Source organism: Euprymna scolopes, chromosome 1 (assembly GCF_053919585.1).
Source record: "Euprymna scolopes isolate OS-2025 chromosome 1, ASM5391958v1, whole genome shotgun sequence".
NCBI classification, from domain to species: Eukaryota; Metazoa; Mollusca; class Cephalopoda; order Sepiida; family Sepiolidae; genus Euprymna; species Euprymna scolopes.
This window is the reverse complement of record NC_136482.1, coordinates 84279712-84292883: the sequence shown is the minus strand read 5'-3', so window position 1 is coordinate 84292883 and position 13172 is coordinate 84279712. Positions and strand designations below refer to the sequence as shown.

The window sequence follows — 13172 nt, the reverse complement described above, 5'->3', positions numbered from 1 at the left end:
AGTAAAACGAGTCTTCCTCGTGGCTTTCGCGCTAGACCCCTTTGTGGCATATAAAAAAATTGTCTGCTGTTGTTTGCATCTGAGAAAACTGTCAATGAATACTTGGGTGGCCTGCAGGATCTTGCATGGTTAATAGAAGAGAACCCCTCTGATCGATGGCTCAGTTGCGCTTTCATGTCAGGACTCCCCAGTTCTGTAAGGCAACAGTTGTGGGGATCCTCCAGAATGGAACAGAGGACGTAGGCTCTCATGAAGGAGGAGGCAGAAATTGAAGAATCTGTTGCTGCAACAGTCGGGAGACACAGAATTCTTCCTCATGTGCCTGTGGACCAACCTTCAACCTCTGACCAGCAGGATGCAGTCGCAGTGCTACAAGTGTGGAGGTCCCAATCACTTTGCCAGAGACTGCTGGCAGCCCAAGGGAAAAGCAGGAATGGTGCTTCAAGAGTTGCACTATTATCGATGCAAGAAGCAAGGACATGTGGCATCAAGGTGTCTGAGGATGCATGCTGGTTACGTCCAGAAAAGGACGCCCAATATATTAACCTAACAGAACTTGATGCCATTATTAAAGGAATGAAGTTGGCAATCCTCTGGAAGATGACCACCTTGCACTTATTCACCGATTCCGCATGTCCATAAATGGGTTTCAAATACTCTTACCCACACAGCCTGCATATGCCAAAGCTACGAGTGAGATGCTCATTCAACAACGTCTTGACGCAATAATGAAATTGATGAAGGAATATGTACTGTCCATGGATGTATTCTTGGTCAAATCTAGCCAAAAGAAGATGGATCGATTGATGAGAGTGCCCTAGTTGTGGCTTGATGCAATTAAGAGGAACACTGAGCCTGTGCAACCTACCTGCACTGCATCCGTGAGGTCGGCCAGGTTGAACCAGATCAAAATTGTTTGCAAACAAAGTGGTTATCCTGGTATGAAACAGACACTCTACTTTGCTGAAGAAATTAATTTTGGAGTTTCCAAAGCCGTCATAAGAACTGCTGTCAAAGAATGCAAAGAGTGTCAGTCGATCGATTCGTCAGGCATACACTGATCAAAGGGGGCTTTAAATGTTAAACAAACATGGTATAGAATAGTGATGGATATCACTAATTACGATGGGGCCCATTTTTTGACATTGATTTAAGTGCGACCCTGCTTGCTTTGCCTTGCTCTGCATGATGCGAAAAGTATAATAAACCAGCTAAAGACTTTTTCCTATGAACGAGGTTCACTGTCACAAATTTTAATGGATAATGACATTGCCTTTCAGAGCAGCTTGTTTAAAGCCTTCGTGGATGAATGGAGAATCAGACTTCGATTTCATTGTGCATATGTCCTATCTGGTAACAACATCCTTGTGCGATGTCATAGAAGTGTAAAAAGGATTGCAGCCAGAAAATGGTGTTCTATACCGGAGACAGAATACTGGTACAGTTACATCGAAGGATGACGTCCTCTGCTACAGTGCCTACAAATATAGTCTATTGGTACCGCATATGGCTTAAAGGAATTGACGAAACAGCAGCACCGATAGACAATCAACAGCAGACTGTCTTCAAAATGGATGACCGATGTATCACAAAGTACAGAGTGGAACGTGTGACTGAGAGTACCAGTATGCAGAATATATCAGTTAATGGAATGCCACGCCATGTGAGAGACCTGTGACCTACGGTGGGACCAGGCTCACCAATGGCCGTATTTGATACACCTTCGGAGAGTGGAAGTGAGAGATTTGTGACTAGCAATGGGACGCTGGATGAGCATACACGCAGTGTGAATGTAGATGATGACTCATCTGATGACATTTCGGATGAAGACACAGCGAGTTTGGGTACTATTCCTATTGAAAACATGATGATTATACTGCCACGAAGAAGCACATGGTGCAAAAGACCCCCCATCCTTAGTGTTCCATGTGTGATCATGGGATCAGGGAGTGTGTAGTAGTAATTCTTCTAATGCACTCACCTCTAAAAGACAGAAGGTCTGCTCTGTCTGCTGTCAATACGCAGGGGCTGGAAGAGGAAGAAGACAAAGAAGTGGTAGGTGTGGTTGGTTTTATTGTGTAAAAGGCGAGAGAGAGTAACCACGAGAATTCTAGAGACTTCAAAGGGATAAAAGACCAAACTCGACGGATAGGAGGCCGTGCTTTTGCTCAAAACAGAAAACTGGTGGTAGAAAAGAAAAGTTACTTTTAAAAGAAAATCCCGGTGTGTAAAGTAGAATAACCCAGCCGTTTTCAAATCTAAACTCCACAGAAAGTTTCCTTCGATTTCATCTGCAGTTGCTGGGCGCAATTATCAGTTGGTTGGTAAAATAACTGATATATAATAAAACCTATTAGATTTATTAAACATATATATATATATATATATATATATGGTGAGTCACGGAAAACGGGTGGTTTTAATTCCCCATTTCTCACGTAAGTGTCATAAGCAAACATACGGTGTTCACAACTCCACAGTAGCATGAGGGCAATGAACTGAAAAGAAAAGCAATTCAAAATCAATAACTAACTAAAACAAAAATTAATGTCAAAGATAAACAAATAGCAGCAAACTAAACGACATCTTAAGCAGGTTTAAAGACTACCTTCTTCACTCTCTATCTCTTACTCAAGGGAAGCAATGAGCGTTTTAAAAAAAAAACATCCGTTTACCGTGACTCACCCTGTATAATATTCAATACTTGAATTATAGATATCCATAAGGTAACAGAACATTCAACTGAATTGCAATAAGGGTTGAATCTTTCAGAATTTAACGATACAATTGAAATTTTTCTTTACATACTATCTTGGGTTATTACAGTAATTATCGGTTAGGTCCATAAAATAATTCAAATGTAATAGAACGTAAAAGAAGCAAAAGATTTTCTTCGTTTCCTAAAATAAAATTAAACAAAAATATTTCAGTGAATAATGTATTAAAGCAAAGATTTAAACATTAAAATTTTTTTTATTGTATTTTAAAGATTTAAAATAATTAGACACAAACCAACTAATCTAGCCGTTCGACAGTTGCATGCTTGTTCAACTAAAGATTTTAGACACGTTGAATCTTTAATACTTGTGCCGGAATTTCTTTCTAAAATAAGATGTTGAACACGATTATTTCTTAAATTTTATATAATACTTGTAGTGATGTTTAATTAAATTAAAACAACGAACAGTTCATTTTTTACAGACGTTTTACTTCATGTTTATTTGTGATTTGATTATTTTTATGTTACTCGCGATCATGGTGGTAAATATATGTATTTTTTTCTCGGTTCTACTTAATTCGCAATGTTGATATTACGAAATCATGTTACGTTTGTCGAACTTACGACATTTTTCCAACAACAACGCCCGAGCAACATCGAGCGCTGCACTTGTAATTTATACATTTATAAAACAAATGAAAGTCTTTTTTCGATATAAATTTTATTTTCTACCCCTGTCAACAAAATGAGCCTGGATTCGGAATTCCTATTGATGGCCGATTCGTTTCAGTTTGAGATGTTTAATTCCTATTTTTAGCAATTAAAAGGATTAGCTACGAGGGATGTTCAACAAGTAATGCCTCATATATGTTTTTATTCCGCCCGAATCGATCAAAGGGGATTACAAATTGTATTGGTATGATGATTGAACATGACCCGAAGGTTTAATATCACTGTTGCAAATATTGACGTCATGCGTAAGACTCTAAGAAAGCAACCTCTGTCATGGACGTGAGTCAGAAGCAGAGATGCATCGTTGAATTTCTGGAAAAAGTGCATTGAGAATGATGGTGACTATGTAGACAAATAAATTATGGAACACAAAAGGTAGATTGTTTTAGTCGTACCACTCCCGTCTTTGTAGCTCTTCAATTTTCTTAGTTAAAAAATAGGTTTTACTTTTGGAACATCCCTCTTATAATATTGACTGTAGTAATATACCAGATAATAGCTGTGCAATCACAACTAGGTCCTCCATGTTAACTTATTTCTTCCATAATCTCTAAGGTGACTCTTAAGACCCGGTGCATGTTACATTTACTTTTTATTGAATGTAAAGAGAATATTCTTCAACATGTCTGCTTCACTTCCGGTTGTAATAGTACAACAGAAAAATCCGTCTTGACGGACTAGCTGCAAATTCTTATTCTTTCACCGCGAAAGCTCACAGATGTGGACACAATTTTCTATTCTGATAGGTTTCCTTAGACTGTTTGCCTTGTAATGCCCTTTCTGCTCCACGTTTCTTTGACTGTGTGAACATGACATGTTATACGAGAAAACATCTTTTTGACAAACTCCATACAAACATTGACCCCCCCCTCCCGATAAATCTAGTTTCTATCACAGTAGCCTACTAAACGTCAAGGGCAATATGCCTTCTTTCAGTAAAACAAAATTAAAAAAAAAGAAAAAAGTATGAATGAAGTGACAAGTATAGGAACATGCCTTTTAATGTAGCATGTATTTAAGCAAACCGCACACACAGCCATGCATACACTTTTTAACCAACGCATCAGATGTCGCATCCACTTTGCCCAACAGGTGGTGCTCCCTTTTACCTCTTCTGTTTTCCCTTTGTCTTCTTCCTCTTTCCACTCAAGACATGGAGCTGACAACACGTGTTTGCCTTCAATTCAAACCTCAAATGTGAGTGGCGCGCAAGTTACATCCACGCCTCGACAGGGGGGTTTATCTTTTCTCAAGAGAGGTTTCGTACAAACAAACTCTTATACACACAATGAACTTCCAAGGTATGCTTCTACGAACTCTCACGTACATTCACACACGCAACGAACGTTTATGTACATGCATGTTAGTTGTAAACACACAAACACTCTGTAACGTTCGTAATATTTCTGTGTAAATAAATATCCCTTGTATATATGTAAATATATGATCCTGTTTCAGCGTGCTTCATTTAAATGTTTAAATGTACTCATAACACGTGCCATTATTGTTGATTGTTTTCTTTAGTACGCTATCCTAGCAACGACGACCTCCAACAATCCAACTTATTGAACACGCATCCTATTCACGTAACCGGTTCACATACACGCAACCTACAAAGAGGGGATCCAGCTATACAACCGGTATATAAACTACACACCGGATCCCCCACACAAGTCAGATAAGATAATTGTTAACATTACAGGTGTCATATTAAACAGCATTCTCAAGAACTTTTCTTTGTCAAAAGACACATACAACTCAATTCCTTATTGGAATTACAATGTCCAAATAATTTTACATGCACACACACACACACACACACACATATAATATCTCATCTACAGAGAAAGTTTTTGTCTTATCATGACGCTTCAGGGTGGCTGAACCTAGCAAGTGTATTCACACTGAAATTCAAAACCCCCAACAGAAGGTCGCCTTCACCTCTAAGGAACTCACTACTGACGGCAGTAGAGATTTATAACGCTATGTATTTTCTTTGTTTGCATATTTATTCGTGGTTCTTGGTAACATGAGAAATATATTCTTCATAGAAGAGTATTACTTTTTTGCTATGTGGAAACTATTATTTCCGCTCTGCTAAAAGTTAAACTCTAACGCATATATGTATGTATTTACAAAGAAGTGTAAGTGTCCATCTGGATGTTTTTTTTTTCTGGTCAGGAGGTTAATTGAACAGAGAGATAGAGGTGGGAAGGATAGTTGTCTTTATTTCGTATTTTTGTATCTATCAAAAAATCCCAAGAGAAGAAAAAGGAAAAATGTCTGCTATTTCAGACATAATCAACTCAAGAAAGTTAATCAAATATTCTTAGTAATAATATATTTTTTTTCTGCGCGGTTATTTTTACAAATCAACTTAACAAAGACATCAAGTGCAACAGTATCGATTAGCTTTTGTCAGGATTAACTTGAAGACCCAGAGTTCTTTTGTTGATATCTCAAGTAGTCACGGGGGAGTGGTTCTCACAAGTGAGCATTTAATCACTCTACCATCTTTCAACCATTATGACAGACATGCTAAAGACACCAGATTCTTATCTAAGTATCTGTTCCTCAAACAATCTTGGGTGTATTATTAGGCTTGTGATTTTATGGAATTATTTTTTTTTTTACAAGGGGGTCATCACTTATCAAGGCTCAAAAGCCACTCAACGATAAAGTATAATGAGCGTCAGGAGGTCGGGGAGACAACATCGTAATGATGGAGAGTGGTGAAAATTGGGTAGAATTTGATTATTTCAGAGGACGGCTCAATAAGAATTTGTTTACATTGGATTTGATAACAACTACATTATTGTCAGTCGGAAATCGATCATACATTATAGAGTTCCACGAGCGAGCAGTTCTAGGAAATTCATAAAATTTTCGTTTAGTTTTAGTCATCTATAAAGAGTAGAGGAAATTGTTGACTGTTGTTGTAGCTAGACGGGTGTCTGTTGTGAATATTTTGCAAGACGGGCAGAAATCGAAGCTCTGTTGAGCACTTGCCATGAAAATAGAGCGGAGATAGATTTGCAATGTGTCAATTCAAGATATAACAAGTGAAGCATGCATGGTCCCCCGTGAGTGCACAGTGAACGAGGGACAAAACAAGTGACCAAGTGCAGCATTTGCACCCCTCCGCTCATTTATCCCCAAAAGTCCCCAGGGGACTTCAAATCCTGGTGAAAACGAACAAACGGTGCAGTTTTAGGCCTTAACATATGTAAATTTGAGTTCTGCATCATGCAAAAAAAGACATGACTAATTCCATCATTTGCCCCTCTCCGATTAAGCCCCCAAAGACCCCAAGGTCTTAGCATATTTAAATTTGAGTTTATTTAGCAGTTTTGCATGGTGCTAGACATACACAGAAAATTTGGGACAAATCTGGTAAAATAATCCCCAAAAGGGAGGGTTTTTATTAGCCCAAAAAAAGCCAATCGGGCACAACCAAGAGTTATCATGAAGTACAGACAAACAAAATTATATAGAAATCAATTAGTTATAACTTTTCAGAAAGTTTTATAAAAATCAACGGCACCAATTTTTTTTTTTAATAAGCAAAAGAATGTCAATTTAAGCCATTTAAACCTCAAAGGCACCTCTGGCGGGGGACAACCGGAGTTTTCCCGGAAAATTCATTCTGATACTTTTTTTTACTCATATCATATTTAATGTTTGTGCCAAATTTTAAAAAAAATTCCAAGGCATAGTTATTGAGAAAAGTGCGGACAGACGAACGGACATGGGTGAATTTACAGGTCCACCCTCTTTTTGTCAGGGGACTAATTAATTCAAAGAAGCAAATTATTTTTAATTATAGGTTATAGAAAAACAATTATTGATAAGCGGACTAAATGTGTCGGAAATTTACGTTCCTTTTTAGTTAGTATCAAGAAAAGGTGCTATAATGTAGGAAACCTGGCAGAACTTTCATCATAAAGTTTCTAAAGAAAGCAAGTCCCTATAATAAATCATAACAGCTACAAAATAATCTATTATTAAACTAAATCTGATTTAATCGACATCCGTTTTCTTATGACATTTTTTTTCTATATTTTAATAACACAAAATGCATGATAACAGGCATTAGTTCTGAGTTGCAAACATATTAAAAAAAAAAAAAACCCAAAACAACCAGTAATAAAGAACGCAAGAGAGTTGTATGCTCAGTCCGTCAAGTCCAAAGTAGCTGAGCAGCAGCTTGGTTTCCACCAGTTTTGGCAAATAACAAACAGAATCCTGATCAGAAGCGTCCTAACTCTCATAAATGGACCTGAGGTCATCTCGTCAGCATCAGACAAAGCCAAACTCTTTGCCAAGAACTTTGCAGCTAATTCTACCCTTTACGACTAAGGCCGCCAACCTCCAATATTTCCTCCTCTATAAGAAAACATGCTATGTGATATATAAATATCTGTACGTGATGTTGCCAAGCTAATAAAAAACCTTGATTCCAGTAAAGCAACCGGCCCTGACGGTATTCCAATTATAGTACTCAAAAGACTTCAACCAGAACTAGCGCCCATCCTTACAAAACTGTTTAAACGTTGTCTTAAGGAGAATTGCTTCCCGTCACCATGGAAAATCTCATCAGTATGCCCCGTATTTAAGGATTCAGGTGATTGCTCATCTCCCTCTCAGTACAGGCCAACAAGTCTCCGGTGCATCATGAGTAAGTTGCTCATTTTTATGTTTTAAAAATTTAACTGGCATTTTAAATTGCTTTTTCCTTATTAAAACAATTTAGCTCGAGTTCAGTCGGTGACCAAATGGATTACATTTTTTTCTAGTAAATAAGAAAAATGCATAAATATTCTTAAAGTTTAATTTTGTAAGAAAATCTAAACAAGCGTTGATATGTCGTAAAACTCATACCATTCAAAGATACAATTCGAAAAGTAGAAATTAATTAAAAAAAAAAAGAAAAAGCACAAAATTGAAAAAACATTCTTTTAAATAAGAAACTTTATGTAAAACTTATGCAAAACCCAGATTGAAAAGAAATTAACTACAATTTTTTAAAGAAATATAAGCAAGCAAGAACAATGAAAATGAAAAATTATCAGACTTGTCCAAAAAGTTTTTTTTTATTCAATGTCATTATTGATTTTATATTTCTAAATTTCAAATTAAATACCTTTTTTGTCTAATTTTGCATCCAACAATTTATCATGGTGAATACTGCAAGAAATACAGATAATAATATGAAGTTGTAAAGATTTGGGGGCAAAAACAATGACACACATTTTTTTAAAAAAAGTTTCTGTCTTTGTTGTCTTGCTCCCTGTGCTTTTTCTCTCTTCATCCTTTTATTTTTCTCTTTTTTTATATTCCTGGTCATTTTTGTTCTCCCTTAATCTTTTTTTTCTCAATTTTTTTCTCACGCTTTTTCCCTCTCTATATCTCTTTTCATCGTCTTTATTTTCATCTTTTTTCTCTCTTTACCATTTATATCCCCCCACACTCTCTCTTCATTCTCTTTTCTGTTCTTTTCATTTTCTGTCTATATTCCATTACATCATTTTGTGCCTCTGTAGACTTCATTGGTACTTATTATAAGGGCTATGACAACAGAATATTCTTTTCATTGTTTTGACTCTCGAGGTTGAGTGAGTTTTGCAATCCGACACAGTTAGACAAACGAGAACCACATCACTCTATAAAACCATATATAATATCAAGGGATACACGCTCGAGAGTCAAAACAATGAAAAGAATATACTGTTGTCACAGCCCTACTTATTACGCAACTTGTGTCTATCTATAAGGTATTTTTATAGAATCAGCTCAGTCTCTAACCCATTTTTATCTCCTGTCTAACTCTAACCGAGAGAAAGAAAGATGGAGATGGGAGTGATTCTATAAAAATATCAAATAAAATAAATCTTGGTTACACTTATCTCTACTCCCGTTTATCTTTGTGTCCTTTCCCTCTTCTCTGCGCCATACTTTGTATCATTTCACTTTTTTCTGCTATATTACTTGCGATCTATCTCCGTCCCTGTATTAATATTGTCTGTAAAAGTCAATACAAAATAAAAGATATAACCTATTTGACGTACTGTCTTAAATTGAATTACAAACGAACATACAGTCGATATATCTATGCATATATATAAGGAGATATACCGGTGTTTCACCTGCCTACAAATTGATAAGTTTCCCTGGTGCTGGCTCCATTCTCTATTGTTGTTTGTTGTTGTTCATCCGTCGGAACGATGAGAACGATCCGATCATCCTGTAGGGTGGGGTAGGGGAAGTCATCGTCGGTGAGTGCGGATATGGCGGTATAGCCTAATCTTTGCTTAAAAAGTTCTACTGCAATGAGAACAAGGAATTGTAGCAGATTTCGAGGGCTTCAAAACATTGTCTTTTTTTTTGTTTTTTTTTTGCAGCAACTTTTCAGTTACTTTCATATTTGCAGGCATCGACATGAACAGTGGCCCACCTATCAAAAGCTGTCTGCTCCCATGATGACGGATCAACGTTGAAGGCTTTCAGTGATGTCTTCAGGGTATTTTTAAATCATTTTCTCTGGCCGCCATGGGAGCGGTTGCTATTCTCTAAATGCATAAAGGACGGCAGTAATTTTTGGAAGTTGTTATTTTTTTTTGTACTATCAGCTGCATAAAACGCCTAGATATCCCAGGCAATAGGGTGCATGGTAGACCAAAAAAGACATGGCTTGTATGCGTAAGTGATTTGACTGCATGTAGCGTGACTGATATAAATCATTTGGATCATGCCACATGGAGAGTAAGCGTGAAACGTTGCTTGGTGTTGCACACCCTGGTGTCTGGGTGATTTGCAGCATCTTATTACCAAATTAATGTTGTTGCTATTATTATTATTATTATTATTATTATTATTATTATTATTATTATTATCGTCACCATCATCATATTACTTGCAAGTATGGCAGTGATAGAAACAATGACTACAAACGAAAGTTCTCTCGGCAAGGTTTCTGTTCTAGAACTACTCGTCTGTGGAACACAATGTCGCAGGGTTGCTTCCCAACTGACATGGTCGTTTTCAATAATAATGTACAAAAAAGTCCTTGTTGAGCCGTCCTGTTATACAAGAGTTAAACCCTATCCAATTCCATCATTACTCATGTTTACTGTATTGTCTCACTGGTCACCTTACACTTATTACTCCTTATCTTCAAATTACTTTTGGCCCTTAATAAGTGATGACCCCCGAGTAATAAAAGATAAGAAAAATAAAAACACTTTTCTGAAACTCTCATAAAAACTTAGTTTTTTTATGAATTCAAATATTTTTTTTTTCAATTTTTAAAGAAATTTTCATTTCATCATTTCTTATTACCTTTATTTCTGTGAATAACTAATTCTTAAAGTTTTTTGTTTTTTGCTTTTTTTTTTTTTTGATAGCCTGAAGGCAGAATAGTTGGTCTCGCCTCAGATATACAAGATGGATACTTATTTTGGTCAGATGTGAGCAAAAGCAAGCGGGGAATATACAGATCTCGTTTGAATGGAAAACATGTCCGCCTCATTTTTGGAGGTAAGTCACGGATATTTTTTTATATATGTGATTCGCTTTGTGTAAGTTTTGATTTTGGTATAGCTAACATCACACAGAAAAAAAATTAATGCAATCCTTTTGCGATTCTCGACATTTTCGTTCAGAATTTACATATGGATATAAAATATTTTATGATTGTCCTTTTTTTAATACTGAAAAATATGATCAATATTTTAGATAGTTCGAAAGTGATGTGACTTCTTTTTCGTTGTTTGTTATTTTTCCATTTTTATTATTTGTTTTTAATTTTAATATTTCTTTGTTTTTTATGCCATCTTTTCATTCATATTTTCAAGCTTATATAATGTTTTAAACATGTTATTAAATGTGTAAATCAAAGAAATGATATAATTCCGGCAAATGAAATTGGCTCAGTGTTGAGTAACATAAGATTTATTTCTTAAAATGTGAATAACAAATTAAAAATATGTTGATTCCATGAACAGTTCAATATATTTTGAATATGCAACATTGAAGATGTGATAAATCTAAGTTAAGACTCGGCCAAATCGTTTTGCTCTGCACAAACAGCGTTCCTTCTTGAAAATTGTTCAGCATGTTTTAATCCGCATTGCAGTCGCTTTTTAACAACTTTTTTTAACAAATATATGCTAAAATCTTGTTTAACTATATTAGAGCAGTATTTATCTTATAGATTTTTTTCAAATCTGTTTTTGGGGATGATAAATTTTCTATATTAACAATTTCCGAATTTGTTTCTTGATTGTAATTTTTTTACCACTTTTTGATCCATTTGTTGTCTGGCATACTTTAGGTGCCTTGTCTCAAACTCAGGAATCATTATGCAATTTCAAACGTGATCATTAATCGAGTCACAGAGTTCAGTTCGTATTCCATTCCCCAAGCTTTGTGATATTCTTTCAATTAACTTATTAGCTCATCTTGCTGACTTTGCTCAATATTGGACTCGGAACATCAAAATATAAATACAAATATTAATTTCTATCCACGATCAAAAAGAAAAATTCTTACCTATTTTTACACATGGTATACATTGAAGATTGGGTAGAGAACATCTAATGTGGCTGTGACATCACAAGCTATGTGATACCATTTGATGTTTTTCCTCTCTGCTAAACTTCAGACAAGGTATATATATTTGGGATCAAATACAGATTGAATAAAGATTTTGGTTTAGCTTTGTTTGGTTACCATATATATCTTTGTTCTTTGTTATTACGATGGTTTAAAAAATTATTTTGTCTGACCAGAAAAAAACAATAAAATAGTTAAACTGTGAAACTATGTTGATTGGGTTTTGCAATCAATTTGACTGCAATGTACGTGGGAGATAAACAAATGTAACTGGCAGACAACAACAAATGGAAAAACAATGTCACGAATACTTTGAAATTATTTGAATGAAAATTCGTAATTAGATAACAAAAATAATTCACAGCATTTAGTTCACTGTATATTCATCATTCCGTCGTCCATTGATTTTTAAGATGGCATGAAAATCGTAGCAGCCAGGCTACTCTTGTGAAAATCTTTCTATTCTACAGAAAATCTTGATTGTAACGACATTCTTTATTCAAGTTATAATTCTGTCAATATCTATACAATGCCATTTGGAATAATTTCAAGAGTGCCAATAATGACGGATTTAATTAATTCTCTTAACGAAATGCGTTTTTTGATTATTTTTTTTTGTCAGGTTTTTAATATCTTATACAGGATTTTCTATGATCTGCTGAACAATATGAAATCAAGTAACTGATCAATGTTTTCTTCATTAATTTGTGATAACTATATTAGATATTCTGCTTGAAGATCAATGTAGAGAAGAGGATTATAAAAGAAATAGGTTTTTTGGAACTTGAAGCAATCACTATTGAAAAATCTTTATAAGGTTCTAATTTTATGTTTTGCCGATTTTTTATTGACAATTATTTTATGTTTTGCTGATTTTTTTATTGACAATTATTTTTTGTAAGTTCGAGTAAAAACTAAATATGGAGTTTTGATTTTATTTAAAATGTTCAAATTTTTCTAAGGGAAATACGGTTTTTAATATGGCGACGTATTAAGTCGAATTAAGGGTCTAAACTGTCACCTAGATCATTGTGAATTATAAATGGATGCTGAACTTTGGGCTCTTGATTCCTATTCTGGCATTCTTGATTGTCACCCAGACTTAGGG

At 35.3% G+C, this 13172-nt stretch overlaps 1 protein-coding gene across 1 annotated transcript in view; it reads left to right on the top strand.

Annotated features, from left to right (window-relative positions):
- Positions 1 to 13172, top strand: part of LOC145245728 (low-density lipoprotein receptor-related protein 5-like) — an 847618-nt gene that overhangs the window by 246176 nt on the left and 588270 nt on the right. Inside the window, exon 2 of the mRNA XM_080107325.1 lies at positions 10855 to 10987. The gene's annotated coding sequence lies outside the window, so the exon portion shown is untranslated. The remainder of the gene's footprint in view (positions 1 to 10854; positions 10988 to 13172) is intronic.